Source organism: Chiloscyllium punctatum, chromosome 32 (assembly GCF_047496795.1).
Source record: "Chiloscyllium punctatum isolate Juve2018m chromosome 32, sChiPun1.3, whole genome shotgun sequence".
NCBI classification, from domain to species: domain Eukaryota; kingdom Metazoa; phylum Chordata; class Chondrichthyes; order Orectolobiformes; family Hemiscylliidae; genus Chiloscyllium; species Chiloscyllium punctatum.
The window spans coordinates 46,575,898-46,594,995 of NC_092770.1; the positions used below are offsets into that span (position 1 = coordinate 46,575,898).

The 19,098-nt window shown below is 43.8% G+C and overlaps 2 protein-coding genes across 13 annotated transcripts in view; one reads left to right on the forward strand and one right to left on the reverse strand.

Moving 5' to 3' along the window:
* Positions 1-19,098, forward strand: part of LOC140458136 (voltage-dependent calcium channel subunit alpha-2/delta-4-like) — a 491,615-nt gene that overhangs the window by 351,102 nt on the left and 121,415 nt on the right. The window lies entirely within an intron of this gene.
* The window catches only part of LOC140458138 (leucine-rich repeat and transmembrane domain-containing protein 2-like), a 149,681-nt gene that overhangs the window by 86,846 nt on the left and 43,737 nt on the right, over positions 1-19,098 (reverse strand). For 3 of the 7 annotated variants that reach the window (XM_072552265.1, XM_072552264.1, XM_072552263.1), the window contains exon 1: positions 13,040-13,462. The exons of 1 other annotated variant lie outside the window; for it this stretch is intronic. The gene's annotated coding sequence lies outside the window, so the exon portion shown is untranslated. 3 more of the 7 variants (XM_072552269.1, XM_072552268.1, XM_072552267.1) reach the window with 3 other exon arrangements.

Here is a 19,098-nt window from a genome sequence, read left to right on the forward strand (position 1 = left end):
ATCCACATCCTTTGAGCAAAATTTCAAATTCCTAATCCTTCCTTCCAGTGTAGACTGTACATTACTTCACATTTCCTATTTTATAATAACCACAAAACACTGTGTTTCCAATCCCCAACAATACCTCTCAAACTCATAGTGGTTGGTTTCTTCTTCTCCAATGGCTATATTCTCAACAATCTATTCTTCTTCTTCCACTGATCTAAATTGTTTTTTCCTAGTGTACCCTTTTTTGCTTCCTTCCAGTTCCCTTTCTCTGTGCTTTCTCCTTTCTCCTTGAGGTTTGTGCCTCTTGTTTTCACTCTTTCTTCCATCTCCCACTCTACTTCCTCTTCCATTGTTTTATCCATCCTCTGCACCTTTCTTTCCTCCTCCCTTCCCCATTCTTACTCTCCATGGCTTGTTTCCCTCTTTCTTCCACTTCTATGCCACTCTCCTCAATGGAAATCTGAGGAGATTATGCATAAACCTCTACTCTATTAGCCGGATCATGGCTTTCTTGGAAAATTGCCAGAAAATTGTTGATAAATGATGAATAAATAATAGCTACAATTACATTGTCCCCAAGATTGCTTGAGAAAAGTCCTTCTTAAGGTTAGAATCCCAGTTGGCCCTATCCCCATGGACAGTGTGGCTCAATTTAGCATGTGCAACTACAATAGGTTATGGGTATGCTTCCCTGGCAAAGCCAAGTGAAATTCTACATCAGATGTGGACTGTCGTTTCTATGGGGGCTTTTCCAAATCTCCTGCCATGCTTCAGGCGATCTTCATAGTTCCAGAAGAAAACAATTAGCTATTAATTGAGCAAAGTAAAATGATTAAAATATTTTCTTCAAAAGACATTTTATTCTACTTTTTTATTTGTCTTTTATTTGTTCATGTGACGTTGGCTTGGCTGGCTAAATGAGTCAGAGAGTCTTACAGTCAGCAAAAAAAAAGACCCTTTGGTCCAATCAGTCCATGGAAAACATAAAACCAAACTTAATTAGTGCCATCTGCCTGCCCCTGCTCCATATCCCTCCAAACCTTTCCTATTCATGTACTTATCCAAATGTCTTTTAAATATTGTAACTGACCCACTAATTTCATTCTAGATGGGAACCATTCTCTCAGTAAAACATTTGCCCCTCAAGTCTTTTTTAAATCTCTCTCTTCTCACCTTAAAAATGTGCCCCGTAGTCCTGAAATCTCCCATCCTAGGGAAAAGACAACCACCATTAACTCTATCTATACCTTTCATTATTTTATAAACTTCATAAGATCGCCTCTCAAAATCCTACAGTCCAGTGAAAAAAGTCCCAATCTTTCTTCATAACTCAAATCTTTCATATGCAGCATCATCCTGGTAAAGCTCTTCTGAACCCTGTCCAGCTTAATGATATCCTTCCTATAACTGGGCATCACAACATATTTATGCTGAATTGCCCTTGAGAAGGTGTTGGTGAACCACCTTGTTTAGCCACTGCAATCTATTGACTGCATAAATAATTGATGTTAAAACTGTTCACAATTATTTCATCCTGTCACATGTATCAATTACAATGTCTACAGTCACCCTTTATAAAAAAATTGAAATATCTTAAGTTCTAGATATTTACTTTCTTTATAAGAAGTTTCTTCATTTAGTTATTGAATTAATGTCACAGAGACCATTATCTCATCACCAAGTCACCCTTTATTTACTTGGGGAGAATCCTTGACACTGATCCAACTCCATCAGAGTCAGCTCTCAGAGTGAGCAAAAGCTCTGACACTCCTGTTTGTATCTGTCAGCTAGGGCTCCCTGATTGGACCAGGTTAATAGCCCCAATCAGGGAACTCATATTCTATGAGGTCCACCTAGCTGACTGTGTTGCAATCACTACATCCTTCCCCCTCTGTGTCCGAGGACACGGGCCGGTTCTATTTTTGTAGCTCCTCCTGAGGTGTTTTAGCACCGGGTCAGGTTCCTCTAACTCTGCCTCTGGTAAGGGCAGCATGTAGCACACAGTAACTCACCTCCGATCGTCTCAGAAGAAATTTATTCTCTTCTTCAGGCAGCAAAGGGGTTGAGGTGGAAACATCTGCTATGACCACCTCAGATTCCAAAGTATCTGAAATACTTAACAGAGAGGGAGAACCCCCAGGTTCCGGAACAGTTGGAAAGACAGTCAAGGCACTGGGCATGTTTGGTTCCCATCTCATTTGTGACTTTGCAGCTTTCATGTGGTGCACGCACTCATCCAGGACTGTCACGCTCAGCCGAACTTTATATATCATTGGACCTGATCTTGTGTTGACCATGCCTTTAACCCATGCAGGGCCATTCCCGTGATTCCTATACCAAACTTCATCCCCTGAAGTAAACTCTCTGTCTTGCTTAGCCAAACTCATGTGGCACACCTGATGCCATTTCACCTCTCCCTCAGGTCTGAGAAGATCAGGTTTAACTTAGTGCAGGGTCTTGTCCCCATTAGTAACTCTGCTGGAGCTATCCCTGTTGTTGCATGAGGGTGGTCCCATAATCAAATAAGAATGGGACAGTTTGGTATCTAGTGAAGCTGAAGGCTGTCTCTTTAAGCCTGCCTTTGAAGTTTGTACTGCTCTATCTGCCAGACCATTGGATAATGGATGGTATGGAGCTGTCCTTTTTAACAAATACCAAAGGACTTCAGGAAATATTCAAAATCCTTCCTGGAACGTTATCTCTGACCAACACTTCTAAGAGTCCATGCATTACAAAAGATGTTCAGAGTTTTTCTATCATCATCCCCATGTTTGATGAATAAACTTTATGCACATCCAGTTTTTTGGAGGGTCCCCAAGGACTAAGAACACTGTGTTCATGAAAGGACTTGTAATGTCAATGTGAAACTGAGTCCATGGTTTACCCAGCCATTCCCATGAATGTGAGGGAGATGCTGGTGATAATGTTTGACCTTGTAGGCACCTGGGCACTGTCCCACCAATGCGACTATATCTGCATCCGATCCTGGGCACCACATCTTCATTTTTGAAAACCCTAGAATGAACATGGTGGAGTTCAGCCAGTATCTGGTGGGAACCTTTGCTTGAGACAATCATTGTCCATAATATTATACCTTCCTCTATTGTGATCTGGTCTGTCCAGGTCTTAAAAGGTTTCAACACTGGTTGTAACAGCCCTTTGGCTTCTCCAGTCACCATCAGCAGTTTCAGCTTTGCCAGGACCAGATCTTTCTGTGTCCATAATCTGATGTTGTCAGCTGTGACTGGAAGTGTGTCCAGAAAATTTAAAGCCATTACGGACTGTTCCAGTGGCAGTACCGTGTGGTAGTGTATCTGCCAGTGGGAGCTGGCTCAATGCATCCGGATTTGCTACTTCATCTTCCAGACACTGTTCCAACTTGTAACTATATACACGTATTTAAGAGTTGATGCCAGGTTGGAGACCAGGATGTGTATGAACTTCCAGTAATAATTCACGAACCCAATGAAAGACCTATGGTCCGATACAGACGTGGGAGCCAGGACACCTTTGATTACCCTCACTTTATCTTCCAATGGATGTAACCTGGTATCGTTGACTCGTAACCTAAATAAGTCACTTGGAGTGTCTGGCACACAGCTTTTTTCCTTCTAAGATATAAATCCCCCTGGGAGAAACAGCTAAGGACTTTGTCCAAGTTTTCTAAGTGCTCCTTATTGGTCTTCCCTGTTATTAGTATGTCATCTAGGTAAATGGCGACCTGGGGTAGATGTTCTTGTAAAGTATTCTCTACTGTCTGCTGAAAAGTGGCACAGATTGATGGTACCCCAAATGACAGTCTCATATGTTGGTACAAATCCTTATGGGTATTAGTTATAGCATACTTCTGGGAATCCCTATCTATCTGCAATTGCAAGCATGCATGGCTCATGTCCAGCGACATGAAGGACAGCTCCTCTGTTAGCTTTGCTTATAAATCCTCCATGCAAGAGACTGGGTACTTATCCAGTTGCAAAAAGTGATTTATCATTAGTTTAAAATCCCACAAAGGCAAACCAACCCATCAGGCTTCACAATTGAAATGACTGGTCCTGCTCATTCCGCAAACTGGACAGGTTTGATGATTTCCAATCTTCTGATTTCTTCCTCTAGTTTTGCCCGCAAGGCAAATGGCACTGGGTGGGCCTGGTAGAATCATGGATTTGCTTCCTGGTCAATATGCAAGGTGGCCTTGGCTAGACCTTCCTGAAAATCTTACAAAAATTTAACTCGGACTTCACTTAGACAACCATTTTCTCATTGAAAAATGTTGAGCCAATCTTGTCCCAAGCTTGGGCCCAAGCCTTTTGCTACTGTCAGTGATATCTGAACCAGCTGCTACTCATAAGAGACCAGAACTGAAGTTGTTCCCTTAATCTGTAAAGGTTCCCCTGTGGGTTCTCAGTCTAGTCGAGGTCTTATATAAAATGAAGGGTTGGAGCCCAGAACAAATTTTATTCAAACTGGTTTTGGAATCACTGAAATTGCTGTGCCAGTATCAACCTCCATTAAAACCGGGTGCACATTTAACCAGATGTTTATTTTGTTTGGTTCTCATTTAACTGTTCCAAACCAGAAGTAGCTGGACTTTCCAGGGTGTGCACTCCACTGGATACTGGCTTATGTATTCTCTTACTCAATTTAGAGCTTGTGGGACTCTGTTGTGTCTTGAATTTGCAGACCGGCAGCAACTATAATGGCTTGCCAGTCCAAACCCTTCAGAAAGTTTTAACTGTTTAGCCGGGGGTGTTGGCTTTGTTTTGCTGTGGGCTGACCGAGAGTCCCTCTGTTCTGGATGTGTTCTAAGTGAGGCTATGCAATTGCCTTCACTCAAGTGGTGTTCCCTAAGCTTATTCAGACCGGTGAGGGTGTCCACTTCCAACAGAATACCCTGCAATTCATATGCTCCATTTGCCATATTTTCCAATGAAAATGCCAGTGGTAGTGCCTGTTTGAAGTCCAGTTTGGTTTTAAATAGTAGCCACTTTTGCATGGTTACATCATTAATCCCACATACCAAATAGTCGCTGAACATCTCATTAAGGGTTAAACCAAAGTCACATGCCTCTGCCAGTCATCTTAACCTTGTCAAAAATCCCTGCAGACTCCCCTAGTTCTGAAATTGCCGAGTAAAACTGATAGCATCTCAGAATTAGAGAAGGGTTGGAATTGTAGTATTCCTTAATCAAATTCATCAACAGAATCTATAACTAAGTCCATCAACTCTTGAAAGTTTTTAGTATCTGGTGCTTAAGGGAAAATTAGGCTCCTAATAACTGAAACAACTGTGAGTCCACAAGCTGTTGGGAGCCTTAATTATTACTTTTCATGTGCCCGGATAGAAAATTCCATATTCTTTCCACGTACTGGGCCCAGTCTTTGACAGCAGGAGAAAGTAAGGACTGCAGCTGCTGGAGATCAGAGCTGAAAATGTGTTGCTGGAAAGGCGCAGCAGGTCAGGCAGCATCCAAGGAGCAGGAGAATCGACGTTTCGGGCATCAGCCCTTCTTCAGGAATGAGGAAAGTGTGTCCAGCAGGCTAAGATAAAAGGTAGGGAGGAGGGACTTGGGGGAGGGGCATTGGGAATGCGATAGGTGGAAGGAGGTCAAGGTGAGGGTGATAGGCTGGAGTGGGGTGGAGGCGGAGAGGTCAGGAGGAAGATTTCAGGTTAGGAAGGCGGTGCTGAGTTTGAGGGATTTGACTGAGACAAGGTGGGGGGAGGGGAAATGAGGAAACTGGAGAAATCTGAGTTCATCCCTTGTGGTTGGAGGGTTCCCAGGTGGAAGATGAGGCGCTCTTCCTCCAACCGTCGTGTTGCCATAGTCTGGCGATGGAGGAGTCCAAGGACCTGCATGTCCTTGGTAGAGTGAGATTAGATTAGATTACTTATAGTGTGGAAACAGGCCCTTCGGCCCAACAAGTCCACACCGACCCGCCACCCACCCATTCCCCTACATTTACCCCTTTACCTAATACTACGGGCAATTTAGCATGACCAATTCACCTAACCTGCACATCTTTGGACTGTGGGAGGAAATCGGAGCACAGTGGGAGGGGAAGTTGAAGTGTTGGGCTATGGGGTGGTTGGGTTGGTTGGTCCGGGTGTCCCAGAGGTGTTCTCTGAAACGTTCCGCAAGTAGGCGGCCTGTCTCCCCAATATAGAGGAGGCCACATCGGGTGCAGCGGATGCAATAGATGATGTGTGTGGAGGTGCAGGTGAATTTGTGGCAGATATGGAAGTGTCCCTTGGGGCCTTGGAGGGAGGTAAGGGGGGAGGTGTGGGCGCAAGATTTGCATTTCTTGCAGTTGCAGGGGAAGGTGCCGGGAGTGGAGGTTGGGTTGGTGGGGGGTGTGGACCTGACGAGGGAGTCACGGAGGGAGTGGTCTTTTCGGAACGCTGATAGGGGAGGGGAGGGAAATAGGTCCCTGGTGGTGGGGTCCGTTTGGAGGTGGCGGAAATGACGGTGGATGATACGTTGGACATGGAGGTTGGTGGGATGGTAGGTGAGGACCAGTGGGGTTCTGTCCTGGTGGCGATTGGAGGGGTGGGGCTCAAGGGCGGAGGAGCGGGAAGTGGAAGAGATGCGGTGGAGGGTATCGTTGACTACGTCTGGGGGGAAATTGCGGTCCTTGAAGAAAGAGGCCATCTGGGTTGTACGGTTTTGGAACTGGTCCTCCTGGGAGCAGATGCGGGGGAGACGAAGGAATTGGGAATATGGGATGGCGTTTTTACAGGGGGCAGGGTGGGAGGAGGTGTAGTCTAGGTAGCTGTGGGAGTCGGTTGGTTTATAATAAATGTCCGTGTCGATTCGGTCACCCGAGATGGAAATGGAAAGGTCTAGGAAGGGGAGGGAGGAGTCTGAGACGGTCCAGGTGAATTTGAGGTGAATTTGACAGCAGGATCAAATGGGTCAAGCTTCCCAAATACCAGTATGATGCCAGAAAAGCTTGCCCCAACTCAAAGATGACCATTGAGAGTGAATTTCTTCAAGGAGCATGCTTTTTTTTTATCATCGCCACTGAAATAACTCCACAGAGGCCAATATCCTGTCACTAAGTCATCCCTTATTTACATGTGGAGAATTCTTGACACTAATCCAGCTTCCTCAGAGCCAGCTCTTAGAGAGAACACAACCTCTGATACTCCTCTTTATCTCTGTCAGCCAGGGCTCCCTGATTGGACCAAGTTAACAGTCCCAACCAGAGAACTCATATTCTGTGAGGTCCACCTCGTTAGAAGCACTGCAGTTATAAACTATAATTTTCCAATATGTATTCTACCATGCCAATGGCTGATACTGGCTATTTACATCAATATCTGAAGTTTTACTCATCTTCCATCTAATTTACATCAGGATGTTAGGGTACCCTTGCAGAAAAGCTGTTGTATTGAAAACTAAGAACATACTTGTCATAAATTAATGAGTTGAAGGATTTACAGTATAATTTACATGTTATATTGTATGAGCAATCTGCTACTTCTTTTAGAGAGGGAATCACTGTCCTTAATTGAAACCTGGGGCATGAATCAATTCAAGCAAAATGACTCAACAGTAGCTATGGTGAATATAGAATCCTCTTCCCCTTCTAAATTGTGCTGCCATGTTACTGCATTTTAGGGTGCTGCTATTGTCTATATCAACTTGGTAAAAACAATGACTGAAGATGCTGGAAACCAGATTCTGGATTAGTGGTGCTGGAAGAGCACAGCAGTTCAGGCAGCATCCAAGTAGCTTGGAAATCGACGTTTCGGGCAAAAGCCTTTCATCAGGAATAAAGGCAGTGAGCCTGAAGCATGGAGAGATAAGCTAGAGGAGGGTGGGGGTGGGGAGAAAGTAGCATAGAGTACAATGGGTGAGTGGGGGAGGGGATGAAGGTGATAGGTCAAGGAGGAGAGGGTGGAGTGGATAGGTGGAAAAGAAGATAAGCAGGTAGGACAAGTCCGGACAAGTCATGGAGACAGTTACTGAGCTGGAAGTTTAGAACTAGGGTGAGGTGGGGGAAGGGGAAATGAGGAAATTTTGAAGTCCACATTGATGCCTTGGGGTTGAAGTGTTCCGAGGCGGAAGATGAGGCGTTCTTCCTCCAGGCGTCTGGTGGTGAGGGAGCGGCGGTGAAGGAGGCCCAGGACCTCCATGTCCTCGGCAGAGTGGGAGGGGGAATTGAAATGTTGGGCCACGGGGCGGTGTGGTTGATTGGTGCGGGTGTCCCGGAGATGTTCCCTAAAGTGGTCTGCTAGGAGGCGCCCAGTCTCCCCAATGTAGAGGAGACCCACTCTGTACTACATCCTCAGGAGAATTCATACTCTCAACAAACAGTATTTCAATTCCATCTCAAACTGTAAGTACAACAAACTTTTATCTACCCACCTCCATAACCAGCACTCCTCAAACATTCCACAACATTCCCCCGGCCTCGGAACCTATTCCACCATTAGCCATGCGGCAGATGCAGCTACCACCCCCACGCTGATTGATGATGTCACTTCTGCCCCCATCATGGCTACTCCCACAACCACTTCCACCTCTCACAATTCCTCATGCATCACACCTGACATCACTTCCGCCCTTCACATCATCGCTAATGTCACATGCTCAGTGACTCCCGCCACCCCTATTGCCGTGATCACCACCACTTCCGCTCCCACCAGCGCCACTCATTTGCATTCTGCTGACATGCCCCCCACAGACCCCACTGTCACTATCTCCACCCCCCAGAACCCCGAGGGGAACACTACCCCTGCTCATGACTCCACCCCCATTCCCCCCACCATCACACCCACTCCAGTTACAGGTTCCGCCCCCACTCCCAGCTCGACACCCACACCAGATCCCAGCTCCCAGCCCTGCCGAGTTTTCACCATCCCCCCAGACCTCTCCCTCACTGAGGACAAACGATCAGTCCTCAGCAAAGGACTCACCTTCATCCCCCTCCGTCCACGCATCAATGAATTTAATACACGCCGTGATGTCGAACAATTCTTCCGTCGCCTCCGCCTCCGAGCTTACTTTCACAATCAGGACTCCCACCCACCTTCCGAGGACCCCTTCGCCCACCTCCAACACACTGCATCCACCTGGACACCCTGTGCTGGCCTATTACCTGCCCTCGACCTCTTCATTTCCAACTGCCGCCGGGACATTAACCGCCTCAACCTGTCTACCTCCCTCCCCCACTCCAACCTCTCACCCTCACAATGCGCAGCCCTCCAATCCCTCTGCTCCAAACCCAACCTCACCATCAAGCCAGCGGATAAAGGGGGCGCAGTGGTAGTCTGGCGCACTGACCTTTACACCGCTGAAGCCAAACGTCAACTCGAGGACACCTCTTCCTACTGCCCCCTCGACCATGACCCCACCCCCCATCACCAAACCATCATCTCCCAGACCATACAGAATCTCATCACCTCAGGAGATCTCCCAGCCACAGCTTCCAACCTCATAGTCCGGGAACCCCGCACTGCCCGGTTCTACCTCCTTCCCAAGATCCACAAGCCTGACCACCCTGGCCGACCCATTGTCTCAGCATGCTCCTGCCCCACTGAACTCATCTCTACCTACCTCGGCACAGTCCTATACCCCCTCGTCCAGGAACTCCCCACATACATTCGAGACACCACCCACGCCATCCACCTCCTCCAAGACTTCCGTTTCCCTGGCCCCCAACGCCTCATCTTCACCATGGATATCCAATCCCTCTACACCTCCATCCGCCATGACCAGGGCCTCTAAGCCCTCCGTTTTTTTTCCTCTCCAGACGTCCCCAGCAGTACCCTTCCACCGACACTCTCATTCGTTTGGCCGAACTGGTCCTCACCCTTAACAATTTCTCCTTTGAATCCTCCCACTTCCTCCAGACCAAAGGGGTAGCCATGGGCACATGTATGGGCCCCAGCTATGCCTGTCTCTTTGTTGGCTACGTAGAGCAGTTGATCTTCCATAATTACACCGGCACCACTCCCCACCTCTTCCTCCGCTACATTGATGACTGCATTGGCGCCACCTCGTGCTCCCGCGAGGAGGTTGAGCAATTCATCAACTTCACCAACACATTCCACCCTGACCTTAAATTTACCTGGACCATCTCTGACACCTCCCTCCCCTTCCTGGACCTCTCCATCTCCATTAATGATGACTGACTTGACACTGACATTTTTTACAAACCCACCAACTCCCACAGCTACCTGGATTACACCTCTTCCCACCCTACCTCTTACAAAAATGCCATCCTGTATTCCCAATTCCTCCGCCTCCGCCGTATCTGCTCCCAGGAGGACCAGTTCCACTACAGAACACACCAGATGGCCTCCTTCTTTAGAGACCGCAATTTCCCTTCCCACTTGGTTAAAGATGCCCTCCAACGCATCTCGTCTACATCCCGCACCTCCGCCCTCAGACCCCACCCCTCCAACCGTAACAAGGACAGAACGCCCCTGGTGCTCACCTTCCACCCTACCAACCTTTGCATAAACCAAATCATCCGCTGACATTTCCGCCACCTCCAAACAGATCCCACTACCAGGGATATATTTCCCTCCCCACCCCTTTCTGCCTTCCACAAAGACCGTTCCCTCCGTGACTACCTGGTCAGGTCCACGCCCCCAAACAACCCACCCTCCAATCCTGGCACTTTCCCCTGCCACCGTAGGAACTGTAAAACCTCCTCCCTCACCTCTATCCAAGGCCCTAAAGGAGCCTTCCACATCCATCAAAGTTTTACTTGCACATCCACTAATATTATTTATTGTATCCGTTGCTCTTGATGCGGTCTCCTCTACACTGGGGAGACTGGGCGCCTCCTAGCAGTGCGCTTTAGGGAACATCTCCGGGACACCCGCACCAATCAACCACACCGCCCCGTGGCACAACATTTCAACTCCCCCTCCCACTCTGCTGAGGACATGGAGGTCCTGGGCCTCCTTTACCACTGCTCCCTCACCACCAGACGCCTGGAGGAAGAACGCCTCATCTTCCGCCTCGGAACACTTCAACCCCAAGGCATCAATGTGGACTTCAACAGTTTCCTCATTTCCCCTTCCCCCACCTCACCCTAGTTCTAAACTTCCAGCTCAGTAGCTGTCTCCATGACTTGTCCGGACTTATCCTATCTGCCTATCTCCTTTTCCACCTGTCCACTCCACCCTCTCCTCCTTGACCTATCACCTTCATCCCCTCCCCCACTCACCCATTGTACTCTATCCTACTTTCTCCCCACCCCCACCCTCCTCTAGTTTATCTCTCCATGTTTCAGGCTCACTGCCTTTATTCCTGATGAAGGGCTTTTGCCTGAAACGTCGATTTTGAAGCTACTTGGATGCTGCCTGAACTGCTGTGCTCTTCCAGCACCACTAATCCAGAATATTGTCTATATCAGCTTTAACAAATAAACTGAAAACCTGAAATATCTGGCACTGGAAATTACACATACTTGGCCAATGGTTTAACTTAGAGTGAAATTACATCACTCTGACTGATTACACATATTCCAATAACTCTCACATGTTCCTAATCTTTGAGCCAGGATCTCCCAGCAACACATTGCCCAAACTTTGAGAGTCACTTGTCTGTTGCTAGGTTGACACAGTGATATGTGATGAATCAATCAAGCCAATGATGTTTTGTTGAGTCTCCCAATAAAAATAATCATATCATCCTCCTTTGTTCTAAAGAATGAATATAAAGCAATGATGTGACAGATGGGAGTATTACAGTACTGTTGCTGTCAGTGACCATGCTCTCACATTGTGTGGATCATAGCTGCTAATGCAGCATTCATTTGGCATTAGTGATCAGAGAGAAAGGGATTCAGCAGATAGCACAAATTATTAACTCTCTGCCTGCTGTTCATATACAACAGATTACACCTCAAACGAAGACAATAATGTCCTCATGTGTGTTTGGATGTCATGCTTTGGAACATAGATGGGATAATATCTCTTTGGTTGGTTTGTATACATTGCTGAGCTTTCCTCATGCTTCCCAAACTTCACTCAAGACTCACTTGTGATGTTTCAGTGTCAATGCATCACCTGAAATTGTACAGAACCACAAAGATCCCAAGCTTGATTTCTGATCTATGTTAAGTTTGTGATGTTAATCATAAATTGCTGGCACCTTCTTGTGCCTATAGATATGTTGGATGAAGGTGGATGTATAAGAATAAAGGATGACTCATTTTTAGTATGGAAATTTTGACAAACACAATATGAATGACCAGGGAATCTGTTTCTGGTGGCATTGGCTGAGTTAGAGGTATTGGCTAGGACATTAGATTTCCCTGCCTGCTATAAACAGTGCACTGGTCACCTCATGGATACTTGAATCGGAGAATAGGAAAATGGGGCTTTGCTAAAAGAATGAAATCTCAAACACTGTCACACTCCTTCATGGCTGTAATGCCATATTAGGCTAATTCATATGCCACAGGTTGCATACTTGGAATTTTGCCATCTCTACACAATCCACTCTTAAAAAGGAGAGGGAATATTTAGATAGGAAATTTTCACATGTTCTATGTGTTTCATTTGAATAGAGATACAGAGCCATTGCAAATCAGTCTTCCTTTGAATTCTGTGAACCTTATTTTCTCATATGACTTTGATGCCAGGAGATAGTTGAAATGCACCGTAAATACAATATTTAAACAATACTTGACCCCTGTGAGCAACAATATCAATATGGCATGCCTCCTGAGGAAATGAAGACACCTGTTATTACTGCTTTACATTAAGACATCAAGCACAGACTGTTCAGATCATTTACTGCACATGCAGAATGTAGGATTCCTCACTCCAGACTGCTGAAAAATGTTAAAAATGACATCTCCCCTCCCCCACCTTCCCAAACCCTCTCCATTATAAGCCTGTATTTAAATTAGATTATAATTGATTAAGGTGTTCCCCTCTCACACCTTTCAAATATTTCTACATTTTTCATTTTGGTCATTCTTTATTAGACTTTAGATTTACTTTGATATTTAATGTGTTATTTAAATCTGAATAAATACACAATGTACATGTCTTATAAGTTAATAAATGAATGCATTGCCTTACCTTTTCACATACTCCCATCTCTCATCCTAAATCTCAAACCCAGCTTTTCTTCCTGATTGTGTTGCTGAGCCGAAGGAAGATGCTGCTAAATATACCAAAGAATTGCAAATAAAATAACCTGGGGAGATACAACCTAACACTTTCACATTTTAAGTGCGCTTATCTTTCATTCCCCACAGTCTAATGTGTTACAAAGCTGCAGTGAGGTTGAATCTGACATTCTCGGCTCTGACACTAGTTCCGTGTGCTACATTGATATCGCTTACATTAAAGCTATAGTGATGCAAGCTTTAAAATTTGTATAATTCAGTGGAATACCCTTTTTGCAAATTAAATTTGATACTCTGCTATTGTTTCTTCCTTTTGCCATCACAATTCTGTGTTAAATATTACACCTCAACCACCCTTTTACAAAAGATTAGAAGGTTCTGACCACGATTGAATTTTCATCTAGCTGACACCTTTTCTTTACTCGACTATACCAACAGATGAATTCAGGAATCCGCTTTCCAACAGGATCTTTTTTGCTGCCCTCCTGACTGCCAAGCTCAGGCTGACAAATGTCACCCCAGGGGAATATCAGCTCCATGCATGGCCTACTTAGATTGTCATTTGTACAGTCTATAATTCTAGTGCAGTCCAATTTGCATCTGACAATTTAAGGTCTTTAAATACTCTATTAAGTGAGCAAAATTAATGTTAGAAGAGCAATGATCATTAAGTGGCCTGTGGGAAGTTCTTTGGAAGTGGTGAGGGTCAATGTGAAACAAAACGTTAATGCTTGTGATTCCAACATGAGACCTCAGTACCCTGCACAGAAGCAAGCAATTACCCTGACCATAATTCAACTTAATAGTGAGGAGCAGCTGCTACAGCCATAGGTCAGAACATGAACTGGATAACAAAAAGCATCACATTTATTAGACCGATTGAAGTTATAATTCTTTTACTTCCAAATTGCAGCAGGAGTAAAATCTGTTTAAGATTTATTTTTAACCTTACATTAATGATCACAGATGACCTTGGGACTGCTCCTGTGTTCTATTCATTTGCTGATGGAAGAAATCTTTTTAAATTTCTGCCCAACATTGGTTATAGTTTCAAAATATAACAATCATCTGACACAGTTTTGATCAATATTTTCATATTTTATTTCACAGAACCTGTGCACTTCAAAAAATATTCTTAGATCACATAACTGATGTTAGAGTCACAGAACAGACATTTAAGCAAAGTTATACCTCATGGAATAAAAGGGACAATACCAATAGATATTAAAAATTTAGTGGGTGACATTAAATAGAGAGAGTAATGATCAAGGAGTGCTTCTCAAACTGGAGAAAGGTTTGTAGAGGAGTTTCCAGAGGATTAGTTTTGGACCCCTTGTCTCTCTCCCCATATATATTAATGACCTAAACATTGATTAGATTCTTAGTTAGATTTTCTTAGTTAGATTACTTACAGTGTGGAAACAGGCCCTTCGGCCCAACAAACCCACACTGACCCTCTGAAGAGAAACCCACCCAGACCCATTACCCATATGGGCAATTTAGCATGGCCAATTCACCTAACCTGCACATTTTTGGACTGTGGGAGGAAACCGGAGCACCCGGAGGAAACCCACGCAGACACAGGGAGAATGTGCAAACTCCACACAGACAGTTGCTTGATGCGGAAATTGAACTCGGGTCTCTGAAGCTGTGAGGCAGCAGTGCTAACCACTGTGCCACCGTGCCACCCACTTATGTACAAGATATAATTCTGAAATTTTTGTATGATACTAAATATGGAGTCATTGTTAACTATAAGGAGGATATGGAGAATGTCAAAGGACAGAGATAAGCTAGTGGAATAGGTGGATAGCGAAGTATAATTGGTATAAATTTGAAGTGATTCATGGTATTACGAAGAGCATGGAGAGACTATATAAAATGTAAAGATTTATGGAATCCCACTTTATTTGTACATAAATCTTTGATGGTGGCAGGTGTTGAGTGAGTGCAAGGGCAAGGTGGAAGTGTTTAAATATACAGAGCTAGTTTAACCTCAGCTGGAACATTGTGTGAAGTTCTGAGCACTACACTCCAGACAGGATATAAAGGCATTGGAGAGGGTGCAGAAGAGGTTCATAAGAATAGTTCCAGGGTATAGCTATGATAGAATGGAGAAGACTGGGATTGTTTTCCTTGGGTAAGAGAAGGCTGAGAGGAGATTGAGAGATTCAAAATCATAATAGATAGACGAGATACAGAGAAACTGTTCCCACTTGTGAAAGGATTGAGTGGTTAAGAACTGGAATCCACTGCCTTCGAGTGCAGTGGAGGCAGATTCTACTGACATTTCCAAGGGGATATTAGACTTTGTTTTTAAAAGAAACAATGAGTAAGGTTTTGGGGAGAATGGCACTAAGTGAAATAAATAATCAAAGAGCCAGTGCAGACACGATTGTGTTACAACCAGAACCTCGGTGATGTTCCCCAATTTGATATTATTCCATGCAGGATACTCTAAATTGTTAAACTCCCAGGTGAGGAGGGATGGAGTGGCTCCCCTTCTTTATTCATCCACCCACCCTCCCTCAGTTGATTGCAATGAGTTCAAATTAAGAAGAATCCTCTTCTTCATGGATACCTTGCTACCAGCCCAAATATATTTATATTTTAAAAGGAGCCAATTTAACTAGGCTTTCTTGAATTAACTAACAGTGAGATTATTAATTGCTGAACATGAGAAAAGCTAATAGTGGAACACACATTCACATAGACTGGAAATGAGGTGAGTCCAAAGACTTAAATGTTTTTTTAAAAAAATCTGGATCAGTGTCTCAATTATTTGTGAAGAGCATATATATTTGAACATTATGGCTATTGATTTGGAGGTTAGTGATAGCATTGGTGTTGATAGATGAACAGTCAGTTTCATAATCTTAATTTTGTAGAGTGTTTGAGATTCGTGGTTTTATAGCCTGATTGAAGTTCCTTTGGCTTGATTCAATTTTTTTTAATAACTGGTTTCCAGCACTTGGAGTTAGAGAAGGACTTGATGACCAACATAGGGTAACTTGGAAATAGTTGACTGTGACATTCGTGAATACTTGAACCTAGCCTGCTTACATATGTATGCATTTAATCCCACAAGTCTACTCCAGTAAAGATTAAACTTTTCTCTTAACCCAAGGGAAAATCTCAAAATGTATCTACAGTTTGAGACATAAGGTCTAGTTGGATGGCTTGCTGTTGAGCTAAGGAGCATCAGCCCTTCATTATCTTTGTATTCATAAGACCTCGCAGTAGAATCTGTTCGAGGCTTCTTTGACGGGTTTAGGTATTATATATGCAATATCACAAATGCTTCACACAGCACTTTGCCAGACAGTCACTGAATTTAAATCCACAGATTTTCCAATGGCATTTTCCCTTAAAATCAGCACACTTTGGAATTAAAATTTAAAATGGCCTGAATATATTTTGGGTGTCTAACGTACTGTCATAGTGATTGATCAAATCTCCTCTTTGTGCTCCACAAATAATTTACATATCCATTAATTTACATAGAATATACAACACAAAAATACATGATTATTAATGTACCATGTGTATCTTCCCACACTTTCTCTTCTCATCTTCGTAACATCCTTCTGATCTTTTCTCTCTCATGAACAAGGTGGTGAGTGGGGCATTGGTGTCTCAGCACATTAATTATGGGTGACTTTAATCTTCATATACATTGAGAAAATCAAACTGACGTAGATATCCACAAGAAATAATTCATAGCATGCATTCAACATAGTTTCCAAGAACATTCTGCTATCAATTAAACCAGGAATCAGCCTAATTTGGATCTAGTGATGTGCAATGAGGCAGGTTTGACACATTGTCTCAGAATAAAACATCCCCAAGGGATCAGTGATGAGAGCATGTTAGAGTGTAGCATTCAATTTGAGAATGAGAACTTTGAGTCGGAAACAACAGTGCTAAACTCAAATAATGGTAATTACATGAGCATGAGAGCAAAGTTGGCTAAAGTGAACTGGGAGAAAGGAGTTTATCAGAAAAGGTCGTTGATGAATAATGACACATTTTTGTTTAAAAAAGCACTTGACTCATAGCAAAAGCACATACCAGTGTGAATAACTTGACCAGAGTTAACTGGGGAACCTAAGGCCAGTATCAAATTGAAAGAAAAGTAATAAAATGTGGCAAAAATGAGTGGTAAATCAGAGGATTGGGGAAAAAAATGCAACAAGAGAAGACCAAAAATAATAAAGAGGGACAAAATAAATACAAGGACAAACTAGCAAGTAATATTAAAACAAATAGTGAAAGCTTCTTTAAATGTATAAAATGGAAGACAGAGGAAACAGTCAATATAAGCCACTCAGAGAACAAGGCTGGAGAAAAAATACTGGAGAACCAGGAAATGGCAGAGGAGTTGAATATATATTCAGCATCAGTTTTTGCTACAGAGAATACTAATACAATAGCATTCCAAAACTAATGAGCAATCAAGGTGCTAAAGGTGAGGGAAAAAACAGAATACCGATCACTGGAGAAGAAATTCTTGGGAAACTAATGAGGCTAAAGGCCAATAGATCTCCTGGTCCGAATGGATTACATCCTAGGATTTTAAAAGAAATAGCTACAGAGATAATTGATACATTGGTAATAATCTTCCAATAATCCTTGGAACGAGACACTCATCAGAACACAGCTAGAATACTGCGAACAGTTTTGGTCCCCTTATCTAAGGAAAGGTATCCTAACTTTAGAAGCAGCCCAGAAAAGATTCACTGAGTTGATTCTGGGTATGAAGGGATCTTCGTATGAGGAGAGGTTGGGTAGGTTGGACTCATATACAATGAAGTTTACAAGAAGGAAAGAGACCTTATTGAAACATATAGAATTCTTAATAGGTATGACAGCTTAGAAGCAGAAAGATTGTTTCCTATTAAGACGAAGTCTAGGTCCAAAGGGCATACTGTCAGAGTGAGGAGCTGCCCATCTAAGACAGAGATGGGGAAGAAGGTTTTTTGCACTCAGCTGGTGGAGAATCGGAGGAATTCTTTATCACAGATGGCTGTCAAGGCTGAATTGTTTCGTATCTTCAATGCTGTAAGAGACCAATTTCTGTAGAATAAGGGAATGAAGGTTTATGGAATTAAGGTAAGAGAGTGGACTTTAGGATTATCAGATCAGCCACGATTTCATTGAATAGCAGAACAAACTCAATTGGCCACATGTTCTACTTCTGCTCTAATATTAAATGATCTTATGGGCTCACGTTTGACTTTGGCACAGAGTCAGTTGATTTTGCACACTGTAGGCTAGGAGACATTGTGGCTTGGTCATCAAAGTGATGTTCTTGGCAAGGTAGAGGTATAACTAATGCCTGGAGCACATCTTGGAAAGGGCACATCCTGACACAGAGGTGGGGCTGAAACTTTTGCCTGTAACACAGACTGAAAAATGGTGAACCTGATACTCCGAGTGTGGGCTTTAAGTAGGAGACAGCCTGATGCCCAGAGTGTGGGCTATAAATGATTTATTTGTTTATTTACTTTCACTTGTACTGAAGTACAGTGAAAAGCTTTGTTTACAAGCAGTACATGCAGATCATAATAAGTGAGGATGGACAGAACAAAAGATGTAGATGGAGACAAACAGGTAACATTACGCAGGGCATATAAGAGAGATCAACATTAGCACAATCAGCATTATTTGAGGCTAGAGAATGCATTCAATAGTCTAATAACGGCCAGGAAGAAGCTGTCTCTGAATCTGCTGGTGCATGTGTTCAGGTTTCTGTATCTTCTGCCTAACGGAAGAGGAAGTAGAAGATAGTTACTGGGGTGCAAAGGGTACCTGATGATATTAATAGCCTTTCTGTAGCAGCGAGCTGTGTAAGTGGAGTCCATGATGGACTGAGCTGTGCACACCGCCCTCTGTAGTGCTTTGTACCAGGCTGTTATGCAACCGGGCAGTATGCTTTCAATGGTGTATCTGTAGAAATTGGTGAGGGTCGTTATGAACATACCGAATTTCCTGAGATGCCTGAGGAAG